This window comes from Myotis nattereri (assembly GCF_964212035.1).
Source record: "Myotis nattereri genome assembly, chromosome: 13".
Classification (NCBI taxonomy): domain Eukaryota; kingdom Metazoa; phylum Chordata; class Mammalia; order Chiroptera; family Vespertilionidae; genus Myotis; species Myotis nattereri.
In genome coordinates, this window is record NC_138088.1 from 20,380,891 (window position 1) to 20,396,639 (window position 15,749).

Genomic DNA, 15,749 nt, shown 5'->3' on the forward strand with positions numbered 1-15,749 from the left:
CGCCCCCTTATGTGGATTAGCCTCCCTCCCCACCCCCTGCTCCCCTCCCATCTCAGCGGTCCCTTTGCTTTCATCACATCCCTCTTCACTGCAGAAGGAGTTCTGGGTCCAGAAGAGAGTCCAAGTGACCCAGATTCGATGCACATTCCCACCTTGAATTTTGGGGTTCGGTTGCCAAGGCCAGACCCTGGAAACTGCTCCAGAGGCTGAGGGGCAGACAGCGCTCTCTCACGCTCACACCCTGTGCCACCCCCACACCCCCACAGCACAGGAACTGGTCCCCTCCACCAGCCTCTGATGAGTATTCCACACCGGCTCCGTCCCAGAAGCAGAGAGGCAGCCCCTCCCGGCGGCGGCTTGCTGACAACCGGGAAAGGGTTTAATCTCAGAAACAGTCAAGGTGGGGAAGGGGAATGCGGGGCGGCCGGGAGGGCCATATGGAACCTGTTTGAGGAGCTGGGTCAGAGCCCAGCTACACCTCCATGTGCTGAGGCGCCAGGCCAGCCTCTGGCTTTGCCGGCTCAGCTCTGGCCAGAGAGGGGAAAGAGCGTGGGAGAACCGACAGGCGGTGCACGCGGACAAGGTGAGCGACATGTGCTCACAGGGCCGCTGTCCTTCGGGGGAGGGTGCCCTGGCTGGCATCCCGGCGGCCGGAGGGCGGGCTGGCCCGACAGCTGGCTGACCTGCTGCAAAGTGGCACTTCAGCGAAGTGGCACTTCAGGTCTCCTCGAGGCATGGCAGGGGCTGGCTTGTCTGGGAACGCCAGTCCTGCTCAGCCCGGCATTCCTCGGCCCGGCTCCTGGTGCAGACGGCTCCGGAAATCCCTGGACAGCACCATTTCTTCTCCACTCTGGCTCCCCTGCCTGTGCACACAGACAGTCCGCTCTGTCTCTGTCTACCCGGCCCAGACCCAGCCCCACACCCGGACGCCGGCCTGCACCACGCCAACTGGCCGGGGGGGCTGGCGCTGCCATGGCTTTGGGCTGATGTGGATGTTGGACTGGCCTTGCTGCGTTTGGGGCCCGCCTCAGCGAATTCCAACTCCCCACCTCAGGACATGTGCAGCCTGCCTGAACTTCTGTCTAGACTCCCAGGACTTCGCGATGAACTGACCACGTTTCTGATTGTTTTTGCAGAAGTTTCGATGAAACCTGCCTGAAAGTAGCATGGCCCGAGGTTCCCACATTTTCAACCCACCTGCCTGGATTTCTGGTTGGTTTGACTGAAAAGTTGTTTTTTTTTGTTTTGTTTTGTTTTTACCAATTTTACTGATTATTATTTAAAATCTAAACTTCTGGAGTGTTGGAGCTCCCCGGATTCTTTTACTAAATAACAGGAAACTGTTTGGGGAGCTGTCAGCATCGGCCCCCAGCTCACACCCAAGTCTCCCCCAGCCAGCCTGTCTCAGCTGAGGAAGGGATGTGGCAAGGGGTGCCCACTGGTTCTTTATCCCCCTTCTGGAATATTCTAACGTCCTAGTGCCTGTTTCTCTCTTTATTATATATATATAATAAAGGGAGAGGGAGAAGGAGATAGATAGAAACATCAATGATGAGAGAGAATCATTGATCGGCTGCCTCCGGCACGCCCCACACTGGGGATGGAGCCCACAGCCAGGGCATGTGCCCTGACCGGGAATTGAACCGTGACTTCCTGGTTCATAGTTTGGTGCTCAACCACTGAGCCACGCTGGCTGGGCTGGTGCCTGTTTCTTTATTGACACTTCCATTCTGCCTTCTCTCTCCTTGTCCCGGCCTGGCCCCAGCTCTTGGCACCACGCTCCTGAGTCAGGGCCTCTGGGGCCCCATCTCCTGCTGGGAAGTCATGTAACACAGCTCACAGGCGAGGGCTCCTGGGCCCGCGGCCGGGGCTCCAGGCTCAGCTCTGCTGGTTCTGGCCGTGTGATCGTGGCACATGTTAATGACCTTTTCTGAACTCTGGTTTATTCATTTCCAAAATGAGGGTGATTCTCCTGCTCATCTCTTGGGTTGGTGTGGAGGATCTTAGCGAGAATGCTAATGACAGTTCAGTCTTGTTGGACAGTGACTCTGAGCCAGGCTCTGTTCTGGGGCTGCGTACGGCCTTGGGACCTTCACCAAATCCTCGCCAAAGCTCACAAGTCTAGCAAGGGCAGAGCCAGGTAGTCCAGGCTGGCAGGGGCGTGCCCTCACCCACTGTGCAGGCCTGCCTCACACTGATAGAGGCCAGGAGTGGGCCAGCCTCACCGTCCTCATCATCCTAATTAGAATATGGGGCCAGCATCACCTTCCTCATCACCCTAACGAGAATATTAATGTTGGTGGCCTGTTTCTCCTTGAGAGAATCGGGCTGCTCTTCGTGTCCCACGTGGGTGAGGCCATTTGTAATTCGATGGGGTGACTTTATATTCTTTTGGGAACACTGCGGGGCAGGAGTCCTCCCAGCGACCCCACCCCACCCCCACACCGAGGGAGCCCTGGATGTTTTCAGACCCTCCAGGCGTGTCAGAACCACCGGGCTTGTTCTGATGTTTGAGACCTTTGTCAAGCGGCTCACATCTGGCCTGACTTTACCGTGCGAATCTCCTCCGCTTCTTTCCTGGCACCGTAATGGGAACCAGATTTGCAAGTGCTCCCCGGTCCGTGGTGTGTGCGGGCGTTTGCCAGGTTGCAGGCTGTAAGCTGTGGGCAGTGACAGTGGAGAGAATGGGCCGGGTCCCTGATCTTGAGCAACCCGTGCCGACACTGGTCTTCTTGTCTTCTCCAGGCAGGAGAGAAGGCGGGCATTTGGGAGGATGTGTGAACAGTAGCTATTCGTGCCTCCGCCTCAGGGAAGCTCTTCAGCAGGGAGAGCTGGGGACAGGTGCCGGGGCTGCAGCTCTCCATGGTCCCTGTCTCAGGTCCCTGTGTGCCTCTGCGGGTGTGCTGTCCAGACGAATGCCTCAGCCCCTCATTTCCACTCTTTCCTGCCTTTGCACTGGTAGTTCTCTGCCTCCTATGTGTTAACATCTTGAAAATCTTCCGTATGTTAGACATGAAGCAGCAACTAGAGGCACAAAGACACATCACGGCCTTCAGTGGCTCATGGTTGCTGGGGTCCAACCCCAGCAGGTCCAGGGGTGCCCAAAGGTGTGGACGGAGTCGGCGAAGAAGGAATGACACAGAGACAGCGTTCAGTTGATCAGCAGCCTTGCCAGGATCTCTAGCCACAATCTCCAGCCAAGTTCTGGTTCGGTTCTCTCACTAGGTTCTCCAGCCAGGTTCTCCAGGTTCTCCAGCCAGGTTCGGTCGCCAGATTCTGTAGCCAGGTTCGGTTGCCAGGTTCTGTCTAGGTTCTATCCAGGTTCTTTTGCCATGTTCTCTCGCTAGGTTCTGTCTCTAGGTTCTGTCTCCAGTTTCTGTCCAGGATCTTTTGCCATGTTCTCTCGCTAGGTTCTGTCTCTAGGTTCTGTCTCCAGTTTCTGTCCAGGATCTTTTGCCATGTTCTCTCCAGCGAAGTTCTTCTGTCTCTAGGTTCTGTGTAGGTTCTGTGTCTAGGTTCTGTGTCCTGTTGTCTTGTTACATCTGTATTTATACCAGTTGATTCCAATCCTATCAATCTCTATTCCAAAGGTTAGGGCGTTTCTTATCGCCATTCCAGGGAGTAAAGATTATGTAGCTTAAGCATGATTGTTCGTAGTTAAAGTGATTAATTACCCGCCTGGCACTTAGTTAAGGGGTTTTATTTCCTCCCTAACTTCAGGGGAAAATCCCGAGCTGGGGAAACAACCTTTCTCAGAGAGGTGACCTTGGTTAAAACACATAGTGCCAAGAAGGTGAGCAAACATATTAAGAACAGTATGCCATATATGCCAGGTCCCTTGAAACAGCAAGGATGGACCGGCTCCCGGCACATGGTGGCAGACACATGCAAAGTATCACGATCATGGGCCTGGGACAGCGAGGCCAACCAGGGCAGGGCAGGGGAAAGATCATAGTATCTACGTAGATTTCTGTCTTGCCCACGTAGAGAACTCTTACTCATCCTCCAACACCCTTCAGCTCTCCTTCGAAGCACTCCCGGGTCCCTACACGCAGAATGAATGTCCCCCTCCAGCACTCCCCTGGCCTTGCCCACAGGTGAGAGAGCACCGGCCACCACACTGATGAAGTCTGTTCTCCCCCGGACTGCACACTCCCTGAGGACAGAACTGGATTCAGTGTTGCGCTGCCAGGGCCCTGTAGAAGTGTAAGAAATATTTGTTCAAAGTAAGTCTGTGTCGTATCATATCTACATGTGTATGCATGTGTGCATGCAGCCGCACATCTGTGAGCTGGAGCCTGGTAGTGATGGGGGGGCAGGGGTAGTTCTTGGGACTCGTTATTTAACGTATTTGCCTTATTAAAGACTCTTAGCTCCTCCCAATGACTCCATCCTCTCCATGTAGACAAGTTTGATAGCCAGCTCCCTGGTACTTGGAAGTTGAAAGATTAATTCTGGGGGAGCAGCAAGGCAGGCAGGGCTGGGAGATTCGATGCATCAGGCTCCACCCGTGCCTCCCTCACAGCCAGCTCCGCCTGGCAGTCAGGGCCTGGGGAGCACACCGAGAGACAGCCAGCCCACCTTAGCCAGGGACCCTCCTCTTGATTCCCTGCACTTCTGCTCCCAGAAAAAACACTCCCCGCTTGAGAAAGCCCTCCTCTGCTTCAACCTACAACAGGAGCTCAGTGGGAGGGCACTAAGGGGCCCTAGTGTCCTGACCATTAAACATTCTGGACAGAAACCTAAGGTTGGATCACAGGTTCACTCCTGTCTAGACACTCATAGCCCAGCTGGGCCCTGCCCCCTCCTGGGGAAGGCAGTTGCATGGGTGGTTTGAGCCCCAACCTGAGATGCTAAGAGGGCAAGGAGAAGGTCCTCCAGGTGCAGAAAATCCCTACGTGCTCCCCAAAGGGCCCCACCGCCTGGTCTATGGAACAGCCCTTGCTTCTGTGTGGACCTTTGTAATTCCCAAGGAATCTTCTATACATTGTCCATTCTGTTCACATCAGTTGAGCTTTGGCTTTGTGCCTGGCATTGTGCCTTGCTAGCAATCAATGGCATGCACAGGCGCTGGGCTGCCCCTCACATGCATCCCTGTTTGGTCCTCACGACGACCCCTTTGTAAAGATGAAGACAATGAGAATACGTGTTCCCGTTTCTCAGGGACACACAGTGCTCAGTGGTGGAAGCAGGACTTGAACTCACCTCTCTCAGGGGACTCAGACCCCACGCTCGCCCACTGCCCTCTCCAGCCTTTTCACCTGCCCCCAATAGCCCTGGAAAAGTTGGAGCAGGCACTCATGCCCTCTCTTAAAGGAGGAAAGCTGGCCCTTGGTGGGTTTCAGAGACTTTCCAGAGATCTCAGGGGCCAGGCAAGAGTGCCAACTTGGTTCCAACATCCACGACGCCCGAAGGAGAACCCTCACCATGCTGCCCCAGATCCAAGCCCACCTCTGTGCCACTCTGCCCGGCGTGCCCTGCGTCACCAGCCTCCCTCCCAGCCCCGGCCTCGCAGGACACCATGACAGGTGGAGACAAGCGGTGAGAAGTGAGAGTGTCGCCCAGCACAAGTCGTTTGTGAGCCATCAGTGCTGGTGGCTTTATAACAGGGCCCCGCCTGCTGGCCCCCTGGGGCTCCTCTCCCCTGAGGATCCCTCCACAAGGACAGGAATGAGCCCGCATTCCTGGGGGCTGAGGCACAAGAACACTCTTTCTGGCATGTTCTTGCCTAATTTGCCCCCCCAGCCAAGGACTTTGGGTGTCATGACAAGGTCAATGGTTGCCCAAATGTCGTCAGATCAGATCTATTTTCAGTTTTCAGATGGGCCAGTTGCATCAACAGGGCCTGTTCTCACCCAGTTCTTCCCCTGTCTCTGTCAGCCCTTCCCTGGATGCTCGGTCTCACTCAGAGCTAAGAGCTCTCCCGTGTTGACTTAGAGAGCGAACTGCTCCCCAGAGCACGGCCTGAGGTTCCAGGAGGCAAGTGTGAGGCAGGGTTTCCAGACCCTTGAATTCCACCCCAAGTTATGAGAAGGTCCAGTGAGTCCCAGGGAGCCCCAAGGTCATGGGTCCTTGCCCCTTGTCCATTGCAGGGTCCCATCTTCTGGGCCAGTCCCAGGGGAGTCACCTTCTCTTGGAGCTTGGACATTTGGAAACTCGAATTATTCAGAAATTCAACAAGCACAGAAGAAAAACAGCTGCAGGAGGAGAGCTTGGGGGCAAGTCCCAGATCTGGCCTCTGGCAAGTCCCTGGGGGCGCTGGGCACCAGTTGGCCCAGAGTTTGAATGCCAGGGCCGGATGCTGTCTCTGAGTATGAAGCTAGCGTTACAGGTGGTCGCCTTCTTTAACATGACCAACCTAGGAACACCATTCTGATGAGGAAGATTTTAAGGCTCTATCTCTCATCATTCCACCGACTCTCGCCGCATCTCTGACAGCACATGGAATTAATTATCCGCCTGCTACTTAGTTACAACAGCATGAGGAAGAGAGAAGATCTGACATTTATGGAGCCCTTGCTGTGTGCCAGACCCCCTCCTGAGGGTGTTCTCTGTGTACTCACTCATGTAATCCTCCAACAAGCCTATAAGACAGGTGCTAGTACACACACACACCCGCCCTCCATTTGCAGATGAGCAATGTGAGACACTGAGAAGTAACATAATACAGCGAGTTCCTGTGGCTAAAAAGCAGCAGAGCCAGGCTTTGAAGACGGCGCTGTCTCCAGAACACACATGTTTCATCACCAGGCCACAGAGTCGGCAAGACGGACAAGGCCTGGCCCAGAAGGGAAGGTGGGCTCGCACATAAATTATTCCAGCACAAGTTGGGGAAGTGATAAGCGACCAAGCGAGAAACAGATGACATCCCCGGGGATTTAAGATGAGGAGGAGAAGATTGCTTCCAGCTGGAACGAGAGGGAAGTGTTAAGGGGGTGGCATTGTAGCTGAGCCTTGAAGGACAGGTAGCATGGAGCCGTGGAGATTTGGGGAGAGGGAGCAGTTGGCTGTGCTGGGGATGATCAGCAACAGAGGGAAGAGGCAGATCAGAGGAGAGAACATGGGCCGAGAGAGGTGGAAACAGGCCTTCATAGTGAATGAAGAGGAGAGGCGAGGGTGTTAGGGATGGGAGAGACCCGGTCAGGAATCAGCTTCGGGATCCGGAATCGTGCGCATTCAACAGAAGCAGGGAAGGGCGAGCCTGGAAGCAGGAACGGCATGTGTGCTCAGGGTTCTGGCAGGAGGCAGTGCAACTCGGGGAGCTCAGTTGATGGGTGAATGAGTAAGCCTGTTGCCTATGGAGGGGAGATGGGCAGCAGTAGGCAGCCTTTCTCACCACTGGCCTGCCAGCTGAGGGCAGCAATTACATCACTAGACCCTGTGAGGGGACCACTAACAGGACATGGCCCAGAGCCGGGACTGAGCAAGAAGAACCCCCATCACATCTCTTAGGGCTTTCCAGGGGCAGCGGGTTCTGGCAAGAAAGTCCCCATGGAGGAAACTGCGGGGTCAGTTTCTGGGGACCCAGAGCAAGACAGAGAAAGAGAAAGATGGAGAGAGGATGGGGGTGGGGATCGGGAGACAAAGACAGAAGACCACCCAGACCAGATTTAGAAGCTGTTGTAATGGTTTTGGAAAGAAACACCAAGAGATCGAACCAGGGCATCGCTTCTCCGCCTTTTGGCTAAGATCAGGTGGAGAGACTGAACCAGGGCAGTTGCAGAGGGAAAGGAAGTGTTGGAGACAGATGTGGGGGAGCTTCAGAAAGTAAGGTTGGCAGATTTGGCAAGGAGTCATCTGCAAGGACAAAGAAGGGTTTGTATACCTGTGGAGTGGCAGGTGTACATGTAGCAAACCTTCTATGTTAATAAAAAACAAAACAAAACAAAACACCAAGAGGTGTAATGGTGTCTGTGTGACCTCCAGAGGCTGTGGAATCGGACCTCGGCCATCCGTAAAGGATGACGACAGCAGCTCGGCCAGCGTTTGAACCTGCGAGAGGAGGGAGAAGAAAAGGAGAAGGTCATTTCAGCCAACTCTCAAAGCAACATTCAGGTAGGGAGCTACCCCCTCATACAAAGATGAACTATAGACAGACCACTCAGGATGCCCCTGAAGAGGTTCAGAACCATGACTTGGGCAGGGCAGGGCGGGGGCGGGGCGGGGCGGGGGGGGGGAGCTTCTACCAGAGGAAAGAATAGAGATCCTCTAACCCGAGCACATGCAACCTCCCCTTCAGTGTCAAAGCAGCCTCGGGTAGACCAGATTCCTGCTGCCAACCTTGAGGCAGGTGATCCTCTAACAGGCGGGGAAGATGAAGATGAAGATTTTGAAGGAGGAGAGTGATGGTGATGATACTGTAGTTCTTGCAGAGCTGGAAAACGTTAAAAAAGAAAGAGCTGAAGAGCAGGCCGGGAAGGACCGAGAACAGAAAGCTGAAGAAGGAAGGATTCATATGGAAGCATTCTGAGTGGAAACCCTCTCCTGAATATCACTGGCCCGTCCCAGCCCCAGGTCAACTGCGAAGTTAAGAGAAGGTGGGAGGCCGAAACCGGTTTGGCTCAGTGGATAGAGCGTCAGCCTGCGGACTGAGAGGTCCCGGGTTCGATTCCGGTCAAGGGCATGTACCTGGGTTGCGGGCACAGGATGTGCAGGAGGCAGCTGATCGATGTTTCTCTCTCATCGATGTTTCTAACTCTCTCTATCTCTCTCCCTTCCTCTCTGTGAAAAATCAATAAAATATATTAAAAAAAAGAGAGAGAAGGTGGGAGGAAGATGTTGTTGTCAAGATCTGTGTGAAAGGTGGACATGACCAGAAAAAAGACAAAAGATTTGTCAATGATAAGCTGCAATCTATATTTCACAAGAAGTTCATGGAGAAATATATGAAATAATACAGTTTCATGTGCTTAATTAAAGACTGTAAGATGTAGATGATCATTCTGACTTTATTTTGTGTCTTTTCTCTTTTGCCCATTTAAGTTGTGCATGGGCTTCTCTAGCGTCAAGTTCCAAAATATCTTTTCCTTAATTGGTACCTTGTTTGATAAGGACGTAGGAATTGGCTTAATCCAGTTTCCAGTCTCTAAATGTCTCCAGTCATATGCTTTCTTTTCAATGTGGGAAAAGGAACCTGCTTGTAATAAATATTTTTAATAACCAAATCTGCCCTGTCCAGTGTTAGTCAGTGGTTAGTGTGTCAGCCTGCACACCAAAGGGTCCTGCATTGATTCCTGGTCAAGGGCACATACCTGGGTTGTGGGTTTTCTCCCCGCTCCCCATCGGGGTGCATGTGGGAGGCAACCAATGGATGTTTCTCTCCCTCCTCCCTTCTTCCCGCCAACTCTCTCTGAAAAAGCAATGGAAAAAATATCCTCAGGTGAAGATTAACACAAATCCTACATAATAAAGAGGTAATATGCAAATTAAACCTCACAACATTACAAGATGGCTGCCTATGACCAGGCCGCAGGGGGGTAAGTGAGGGACGACCAAATGACTGAACAAGCAGTCTGCATGGGGCGACCAGGCTGGCAGGGGGGTGGGGGGGACTGTGAGGGGTGACCAGGCTGGCGGGGTGGCAGTTGGGGGTGACCAAGCCAGCGGGGGGGCGGGGGGGGAGGGCAGTAAGAGACGACCAGGCTGGTGGAGGTGGGGGTGTACAGCTGGGGGCGATCAGGCTGGCAGGGGGGGGCAGTTAGGGGCGACCAGGCAGGCAGGCAGGTGAGCGATTAGAAGCCAGCAGTCCAGGATTATGAGAGGGATGTCTGACTGCTGATTTAGGCCTGATCCCCAGGACATCTTCCAAGGGGTCCTGAATTGGAGAGGGTACAGGCTAGGCTTAGGGGATCCCCTCCCCTGCACAAGAATTTCGTGCACTGGGCCTCTAGTAAATAAATAAAAACCAAATCTGTGTCCCCCAACTTTGTTATTGAAATGTACGCAGTTTATAAAATGTTATAAAACATAGATATTAAAAAACAAAACAAAACACAGGAAGATCTGTTCGGGCATGTTTTTCATGAAAACCTTGAAACCAACCTATGGATGAGTGATATGCTAGGTGGGTTGTCATGGACAGGTCAGGACAGCAAGATCTTGCCTGTGTTGTAGTCACCAATCACCTGGCACACATCCCTGTGCAAAGGTGTCTTGGATGAACTGCATTCCCCATTCTGCAGAGGAGGGAGCTGAGGCCCAGGGAATTCAGTGGTTTAGGGAAGGCCACAAAGCAACATGGCATCAGAGCCATGCTGGCCAGCTGGTGTGAGAGATGATAGTCCAGCCCAGTCCTGCTGGGAAGCCAGGGGGGGTCCCTCCATCACCCTCTGCCTGGGATGGGCTCGGCCCCTCCACACCCACCATTCTTTATCCAGCTCCTCTGCTGCCAGGGCCTCAAGATGAATACATCTTTACAGGAATGAATCAGGGACGGTGCCCAGCCAGGCATCCCCCCGAATGAACCCCAGCTCTGAGTTTCCACGGCAAGGCCTCCCTTCTGCAGGTTCCCGGGGCGGTGGAGTATAGGGACGGGCTGTGAAAGAAATGATACCACGCAAGGCCTTGTAAAGCCGTTTCATTATCCTGCCACGGATTTTTGGCAATTCCTCACGTCTGGCTTGTTTTATGTCTAATTACATATCGCCATACATTTCCCCCGCATGTTATGTTTCACATAATAAATACGTGGAAAATCTTTCTCTTTTTCCATTAGCCCCTGCCCAGAAATGAACAGATTTCTGGCGTGTGCTTACGCAGTAAAGAGGCAGTTGTTTCAGACACCATGACACTTCATAACTGGACTTTACGGGCCCCTGTTGCTCTGCTGCAGAGTGGTTTCTGCATGCTGTTTCTGCTCTGGAAGCAAAGGGTGCTTGTCAGGAGCCACGCCCTGGGGTGGCTGGAGACCCAGCCGGTTCCTCCGTCTGGGAGACAAGGAGGCTGTCGGGCCATGGAGGGGACACAGGGACTCGGGCGGGGGCGGTCTGGCTGCCAAGGCTTTCCCGTGGCTGTAGTGCTGATAGGAAGGCCAGGGTCTCATGAGCATCGATCATTCGTGTGCACCTCATCTAACAGTCAATCTACGTGCATTTATTAAACACCTTCTATGTGCCCAGATCTGTTCTAGATGCTGAGTGGGGGAGGAAAGGAGGAGATAGTGGGGAGGAGAATGCCAAAGAGTAGAGACGCAGAGAGAGCTCATCGTGGGGTTAGGAGAGCAGGACTTGGAACCGGATGGCCTGGGTTCAGGGCCAGGCTCCACTGCTCACCTGCTGTGGGAGGTTTGAACAGTCGCTGAAACCTCTCTGAACCTGTTTGTCCATCCATTGAGTGAGAATGCCATGCTACAGCCTCGTGGGCTTGTCATGAAAATTCAATGAGATAATCCAAGCTAAGGGGCTCCGCATGTCCCTGGCCCAGGGCGTGTGCTCAGAGGTGGCCCATTATTGCTGTTAGCATTATTCTCACATCATCTGCGACGGGGCTGGGCAGGGGCAAGTCGGGAACACAAAGGATATATGAGACAAGGCCCTGAAATTCAGTCCTGGACTTGAAGTCCAGCTCCCAGTGATCAAGGAGGTGAGCCCTGTGCACAGGGGACAGTTGGGAGACAACTTGGTCCTGCGCTGTCATCGGTGCAAAAGGGCTGGGCTGCTGTGGGCTGGAGACCATGAGGGCTTCCTGGGGGACCTGGGATTCGGGAAAAAGGCACAGCAAGTTATGGAGAAAAGGATAAATGGGGAGCATAAGCAAAAGTAGCAAGCAAGAGCACAATGTTTTATGAGAGCATAAAACCATTTATTATTCATGCCTCAAAGGCCTATGGAGAATCTATTGCTACAAGTACTTACTAAGGGCAAGGCAGCCTTCGAGGCCTGGGAACCCAGAGCTCCTGGCTCCTGCTCTGGGGCTCAGGCCCATACCCCGAAACTACAGTGCACGTAACAACACGATGGACTGCACATACGATGGCGGTCCCTAAGATTATAATGGAGCTGCAGCATTCCTATCGCCTAGTGACATTATAGGTCTTATAAGCTCGGAGTGTAATGCATTACTCATAGCTATTCATATAGAATAAGGATATAAAGAAATATTATTTACAGCTGTGCAGTGTGTTTGTATCTTAAGCTAAATGTTATCATAAGAGTCAGAAAGTTAAAAACAGTATAAACGTTTATAAAGGTAAAGGATTACAGTAAACTAAAGTTATTTTATTATTGAAGAAAGAAAAAATTTTAAATACATTTAGTGTAGCCTGAGTGTACAGTGTTTATAAAGCCGACGTCGTGCACAGCAATGCCCTGGCCTTCGCATTCCCTCGCCATCCCTCCCGACTCCCCCAGAGCACCTGCCAGCCCTGCCGGCTCCATGCGTGGTAAGTGCTCTGTACAGGTGGCCCACTCTTACCTTTCGGGCCATATTTTTACTGTACCTCTTCTGTGTTAGATATACAAACACTTCCCCTCGCGTTACAATTGCCTACAATATTCACTACGGTAACCAGCTGTGCGGGGCCGGGAGCAATGGGCTCTACCATACAGCCGAGGTGTGTGGCGGGCCACAGCATCCAGGTTCGTGTAGGTGCGCTCTGGTGTCCGCACAATGACGAAATCGCCTAACGACACACCTCTCAGGCCATACCCCGTCTGTAAGGGTGGCATGACTTTCTCAAATAAAGCTTCACAGTGTCGAGGAGCGGGATGCACCCTGGTCAGGGGTAGGAAAAGGGGCGCAGGTGTGATGACCTTTTGACCTGGCCCATTTGACCACATGATGAGAATGTTTGCTGGGGGCAGAGGGAGGCCAGGCTGGGCAGAGATTCCAAACTCAACAGCCATTCCAACTTTGGGCCCAATGGCCCTGATGTCACACCCCATACCATAACCACTGACTGTTCCATGGGGACAAGGACTTGTCCGCCACGTTCAAAGCATAGACGCTCAAAAAGTATGTGTTGGATGGAGGAGGTAGTGTTCATGGAATCATGTGCGGGCTGTGTCGTCTGCTTGCCCCTCCGGGTCCGCTCTTCTGTCTCCACCTTACTCTCTGCCCAGGAGGCTAATGAACCACCTCAGTGGGCTCCCCTGCCAGCTGGTTGTACTTGGGTTTTGTAAAAAAAAAAAAAAAAAAAAAAAAAAAAAAAAAAAAAAAAAATTTATTATTATTATTTCTGGAGCCACTTTGAAATGGAGTCAGAGCTGCCATCCCAGAGGAACTGCCTTGCACATCTTATGCCTCAAAGCTTTGGAATGTTAAATGGCAACATAACCTTTGGACCAGCCCTAAAGCAACATGAGGTCCCCAAGAACTGTTTGCAGGGATAACAAGAAAGCAGATATTATGACGACGGGACTGATGGCCAGACTGAGAATTTAAAAAGCGTTATTTATTGAGAAGCATAGAATGGTCGTTAAAAAAGTCAGGAGGATATAAAGTTCAGCATAGAGAACGTAGCCAATAATATCGCAATGACTCTGTATGATGCCAGGTGGGCACTGAAATGTTGGGGGGACACTTTGTAAAGCATGTGAGTGTCTAACCACTGTGCTGGACACCTGAAACTAATACAAAACAATATTGAATGTGAACTGTAATTGAAAAAAAATTTTAAAGATTCTTTGGAATTAGCGTCACTCTGTTAGCTTTTCTGCACCAGTAGAAAGGCCTTTCTTCCACGGATGTAATGGTTCCCTTTCCCTTTTCATAAAGACCCTTTGCCTTTGTCTCCTGATGGTTTCCACCAGGAGTCAGCACTTCCTGAACCGCTTTTCTTTTTAAATCTTGAATAAATGCTGGGGAGGCCTTTTATTTTCAGGTTAACCATTTGGACAATGGGGAGCCCAGGTAGGAGACTGGAGAGAGGGAGGAGAGGAAGATTAAGGAACCTGGTTCCCTCCCTCCCCGCTGGCTGGGACCCTCCAAGGTGGGCTCCATTCCGCAGGCATGACCTCTCCTGGGTGCTGGCAACCCCCGCTCTAGGAGGTAACCCCTAGGATGGTAACCCCTGTTACTAGCCCCGGTTTCCGCCATTGGTTCCTTTATAAAACTCCGACTGACACGTTCCCTAATTTCAAATTTTTTGTGGCAAAATTCTAACACAGTGCTGCCCTTCTCATCGCAATTCTGGGAGTCTGGTAGAAGCCGTGGATGTCTGATGGACTCTTTGACCAATCATAACTTCCCTAGTTCAGTCTTTTTCCCACTCCACAAATACTGTAGAGCAGGAGAGGACCCCAAAATGCAAACGCAGAACTTGCAAAGAGAAGTCAAGCGAGCGAGAACACGCCGCAGTGCTAGTTTTGAATCTTCTTCCTTTCTCCTTTGTTCCACAGGTGGCCTCATGGGCAACCACTGCCCACACAAATAGCAGCAGAAATCAAAGAACACAGAAGAGTCGATCTGAAAGGAACCTAGAGACCATCTAAACCAACCCATCCTTCACCACCACCTCTCCTGACATCTCCAACCCACCACCTCCGCCGTCACCACCACAACCACCCTCACCACGCCCAGTACCACCTCTACCACCACCACCATCTCCTCTCCAACTATTGTCACCAAGTCCACCCCCACCTCCATCACAACCGTTATGCCCAACTAGCACCATCCTGACCAGCATCCTCACCGCCACCATCATCGCCAGGCCTAACTACCTCATCTCCACCACCACCGCATTCAGCCCCTCCACACCACCTCCACAGCACCAAACACCACCATTGTATAAAGGAAGAATGAGAGCCAGAGAGACGTGCTTTGAAACATAGAACACTGCGTGGCTTAGGTAGAGCTGGGGCTCCGTTCTCTTAACTTTCAGTCAAAGAGACAAAGTCTAAGTAACAGTGAAGTTCAACCACAATTTGAAAAAAAAATGCAAAAGAATAGAAGGTCTTCAGGAATACGGCAGCATGATATTGAAAGACAATATTTGTCTCACATTGATTTTTTTTAAAAATAGACTTTTTAAGAGCAGTTTTAGGTTCATGGTGGAACTGAGTAGAAGGTACAGAGAGTTCCCATACCCCTGCCCCCACATATGCACATCCTGAGCCCCATGAACCTACACTGGCATGTCATTTTCCCCCAGAGTCCACAGTTTACATTAAGGCTCACTCTCGGTGTTGTATACGCTATGGGTTTTGACAAATGTATAATGGCCTGTATCACCATTAAGTATACAGAATAGTTTCACTGCCCTAAAACTCTGTGCTCCACCATCCACCCTTCCCTCCCCCCGACCCCTGGAAGCCACGGATCTTTTCAGTATATCCAGACCTTTGCCCTTTCCGGAATGTCACAGAGTTGACATCATACAGCACAGCAGCCTTTTCCGATTGGCTTCTTCACTCAGTGATAGGCATTTAGGTTTCCTCCGTGTCTTCTCACAGCTTGACAGTGCATTTCTTGTTCGTGCTGAATAATATTCCACTGGGTGGATGTGCCGCAGCTGAATCCCCAATGCCAGTGGTGGACGAATCTTAGTCTCAAACGGCCCAAGTTTCACGCCATTTTCCCAGAGGATGTCTGAGTTCCCATGGGTGGGGGTGGGGGGTGGAGTTGTCATCGGAGATAAGGGTTCAAGTGAGACCCCAACATCGGGAGTCTTCTTGGTCACCACGGAGGTTGCCTGTGGTCCTGCCTGCATGATCCCTCCAATCAGGGAGGGGGTTGGGGGGCCTCTCCACGTCTTCTGGGCGAATGTTACACCAGGGACCCATCTATTGTCTCCACAGGCTAATGGGCAGGAG

At 52.1% G+C, this 15,749-nt stretch overlaps 1 pseudogene across 1 annotated transcript; it reads left to right on the plus strand.

Moving 5' to 3' along the window:
- Nucleotides 1–7,961: 7,961 nt before the first annotated feature.
- On the plus strand, nucleotides 7,962–8,894 carry LOC308529363 (spliceosome-associated protein CWC15 homolog; annotated as a pseudogene). Its single transcript has 2 exons — nucleotides 7,962–8,537; nucleotides 8,765–8,894. The product of its transcript is annotated as a spliceosome-associated protein CWC15 homolog (transcript).
- Nucleotides 8,895–15,749: the final 6,855 nt, after the last annotated feature.